Genomic DNA, 4,463 nt, shown 5'->3' with positions numbered 1-4,463 from the left:
TGTCGCGGTAGCTATAGCAACCGGGACTGGGCGGTGCCTCGCGGACCAGGAGCATGCGCACTGGGGGGATAGGCTGTCCGCGGGCGGGGGGGCCGCGCCGGTCCCGTCAGAGCTCGTCTGCGTGCGGGCCGGGCCGGGCCGCTACCCCCGCCCCAGGGACGAGGAAGGCCAGCAAGAGGGGAAAAAGGGTAAGCGGTGTGAAAGGACAGGCCGAGAGACCTCCCTGGCTCCATTTTACCGCACCGCGGTTAACGGAAGCACCACAGCAGCTCGGAACGTAGCGCCTGCAGCAACTGGTGATTGCTGTCTCCAGTGCTGCCGTGCCCGGCCTTGTTGAGGCTGGTAACTGTGCCTCGGCATCATACAGCCTTGGCACACCAATGTTCCTGACAATTGCCATGTGCTATATTGTGATCCGTAGTAAGGTGAAGACGAACTCTTACCAGCTTATAGTGGCATTCATGTAAGAAAACACCATTTTTCCTTTCAGTTTATACTGTAGACAGTAGGGGAAATTCCACTAATACCCAAAACCGTTTCCTGGATATTATGAAAAGCTGTGTGGATGTTGATAACCCTGGCTCTGCAGACCACCGCTTCCTGGCTGTGTGTCGGCACTTACCTGTGTGATGTGTTCAGCCTACAGCCATGTTCTCCCCTGCAAGGCCTGTGGTTCTGGTGTGAGGACTGAGGCTGCTGAGTGGAAATTAAGACACTTACCCCAGAATTAAAGCCATACGGAACCAAATTTCCTGGTGTTTGATGTGTGATTTCTGAGACAACTCTTGCGTTTCAGCATGCTACAGGAAAACTGAGACTACGCGCATTTCACACAACCATTTTAGAGGTGAAATACACAGTTCTGTGTCACAACTCGAGGAGAATCCTGAAAAAAAGTTGTATTTATTTCAGCAGACATTGAAATTATATCCGTACTCAGTATGCCATGATCCCTATTACCATCTTTCACAGATGTTGTTAGGCATTTGAATATGGGCCTGCTTCCCATCAAAAGGACAGCAATTTCCTATCACAACTGCTAATGCCCTTTTTTCTAAAACCTGTATTGAGCTTGAACTCAGGGTAGAACAGGACCAGTACTAACTCTATAGAAAGATACTATGTCTTTTTGTGTCACTGTCAGCGATCACTGCTCAGGGACTGGCTGGGCATCGGTTGGCGGGTGGTGAGCAGTTGTATCATTCCCCCCCCCCGCCTTTTTCCCTCCCTTGGGTTTTGTTCCTCTCTCTCGTTGTTTTCCTTCTCATTATAATTCATTATTATTATTACTATTATTTTGTTCCAATTATTAAACTTATCTCAAACCCTTCGAGCCCCACGTTGGGCGCCAAAAAGGACTGTCATGGTTTAGCCCCAGCCGGCAACTAAGCACCATGCAGCCGCTTGCTCGCTCCCCCCTCAGTGGGATGGGGGAGAGAATCGGAAGAGCAAAAGCAAGAAAACTCGAGGGTTGAGATAAAAACAGTTTAAAAGGTAAAGCAAAAGCCGCGCAGGCAAGCGAAGCAAAGCAAGGAATTCATTCACTCCTTCCCATGGGCAGGCAGGTGTTCAGCCATCTCCAGGAAAGCAGGGCTCCATCACGCGTAACGGTTACCTGGGAAGACAAACGCCATCACTCCAAATGTCCCCCCTTCCTTCTTCTTCCCCAGCTTTATATACTGAGCATGACGTCATGTGGTATGGAATAGCCCTTTGGTCAGTTTGGATCAACTATCCTGGCTGTGTCCCCTCCCAGCTTCTCCTGCACCTGGCAGAGCACGGGAAGCTGAAAAGTCCTTGCCTAGTGCAGCAACAACTAAAACATCTCTGTATTATCAACACTGTTTTCAGCACAAATCCAAAACATAGCCCCATACCAGCCACTATAAAGAAAATTAACTCTAGCTCAGCTGAAACCAGGACACACTATTATATAAACTTGATTAAACACTCAAACTCATTTTCAGTTTGCAAGATGATTTTTCATTTTTTTCTAATGAAATAGCATATATGCTGTAAATAAAAAAAGCAGCTTTCACTCATCTCCCCTTGAACACAATCAGAAATTATGTCAAAGATTAAAATGGCGTCCTGTTCAGTACATGGCCACTCAAAATGGGTTAAGCAGCACAGACAGCACATCAGGAATAACAAAAATCTCAGTATTGCTGCTGCTACCTGGTAATGGGAAAGCTGTTCTTCTGGTTTAACAGGGTCTGTCTCCATTAGGTGCCATCCTTGCAGACAGGGTGATTTTCACTCGCATAATGACTTCAATCAGACAATCTCAAAGTGTTTTGAAGATCTAAAGTTTGTTAACTCTAAGGCTTACAGTGATTTACCTTACCGTATTACAGCAGATCATGATAAAATCTTTTGCATCATCATGTACTTCCATCATAGTTAATGGAGAAAAATCAAGGAAAAACATTACAGTCAGTCTCCAAATTATGCCTTGCTAGTATATTCATCTTAAAAGAAATTATTTGCAACACAGTACCAATATAGATTCTCTCTTGCCTTTAAACGTGGACTGTTCTGTTGCTACAGTGTGGATTTAAATATCGGATATGTAGTTACAGAGTTAATAGCAAGGTAAAAATTACTGTTTCTCTTTTTAGCAAAGATGTATTTTTAAATTAGCCAGGAACAAGGATGACGTGAACTACACAACACTATACAAAAGGCAGACACCGTTACATCTCAAATCTGCAATCCATTTTCTTTCCTCCCTTTGTTCTCAGTAACTGCTATTTAAAGTTGATGCTGCAACATAATACTAATTAGTTTAGTAATCTTATGTAGCACAGATGATTAATTTATGCTAAGATAATGAAACCAAGTTTAACCAATGATAAAATAATGAAAATAAATCATAACATATTGAGAGTTTGATAAAAAGCTCAGAAAGCTGAAAAATCCTTATTAATGATTCCTAGAGTTGGCTTCAGCAGAACCTTTTCAAGACTCAAGTTAATTGATTCCTAAATTAAAGCATTTGTGAAGGCTAATCCAGTGTTTTGGATAGAAAGATTTAGAAAATTATCCTATTTTGAGTCCCGTGAAAGAAACACTTATAGACCGGAAAAATCACTGAGAATATAAATTAGGAAATAGAGCTCTAAAAAAAAAAAACAAAAAAACCAAAACCGTAAACCCCTCAAGGTAGTAAACAACTTATATGAGGGTCTGTACTGAGGACATATTTGTGCATTTGTGAAAGGAAGACGTGAGCACACTTTTGATCAGTGAAACTCAGTTTTAAACAACCAGATACCAAATTTCAGCAGCAATGGGCCAAGAAAAAGACTTCCTCTCCCCTGCAACACAAATCATGAACTTACCGGAGAGCTCTTGTAGGTCACATGACAAATACAGCTTTAGAAGTGGAGAAAATAACTGAGCAGAAAGAGAGTTCAGCTAATGTCTCAGTTATGAAAGAGTAGAAAGAATTCCAATAGCTGCCACCATATTCTGGCAACTTTTGTTTTCCCCCTCAAGTATCACATGCCAATATCATTCACACTAGACTTCAGGGGCTTTTTGTTTATTTTTTATTTTGCTTCCTCTCACAACAGCTCAATACTTATTACCTAAAACCATTCATCTTCATTTCTCATCTGACATCATTCGCCCTCATTCAAGTTTGTAATCTAATGTTTCTCATGTGAAAATTGTGCTTGTTAACTTCAGCAAAATCCTCTTCTGGAATGCCATCTAGTGGTTTTATCTCAGAAGAGACCAGCTTCTACCTTTTTCAAGACTGAAAAAGCCTTCAAAACCAACCAATGAAGCAAAATATTTTCCACTTTTTCAATTTTCAAAAAGCTAAAAATTTCTGGAATTATAGTAATAATAGTTGAAAAAAGGAATGCTGAAGAATGCAGTGAAAATAGTTGCTAGAGTCAATACCCTAGGTATACTTATTGTTTTTCTCTTCTCCTGTCTTACTCCCCTAATACCTTGATTGTATGAAATATTATATAAAGATGTAATTAATAATTATTATTAATGATGTCACAGGTAAACGTGTAGGCCTAATGACTATGAAAAAACAGCTACAACAAAGTATATTACATAATGTAACAGTGCAGTGACACTTCATAAACGTTTAACAAACTGCAGATTTTTGTCATGCAGCTATATTCTTATCTTTAAACTTGCAAGAACTTCATTAATGGTACTGAAAAAATGGGAGTAAAGGCAAACTCGCACAGTATCCTTAGATCTAGTTTGGATATTTTAATTGGGCTTATAAGCTTAAATCTGTAAACAAAAGCTTTCAGAAAAGGCAGGCACTATTTGCATTTAAATGTTTGAAAGAACCTACCAGATGTGTCAAGAAAGATCCACTATTTTTTTCATATTACTAAGTAATATTCAAGGTCTGACTCAATAATATACAAATAAATCTATAAAGTCAACATGTTTACGTGCAAAGCCTTGGTAAGACCCCAGTACTA

Source organism: Mycteria americana, chromosome 1 (assembly GCF_035582795.1).
Source record: "Mycteria americana isolate JAX WOST 10 ecotype Jacksonville Zoo and Gardens chromosome 1, USCA_MyAme_1.0, whole genome shotgun sequence".
Classification (NCBI taxonomy): Eukaryota; Metazoa; Chordata; class Aves; order Ciconiiformes; family Ciconiidae; genus Mycteria; species Mycteria americana.
The sequence above is the reverse complement of the archived record's forward strand: the minus strand, read 5'-3'. Positions refer to the sequence as shown.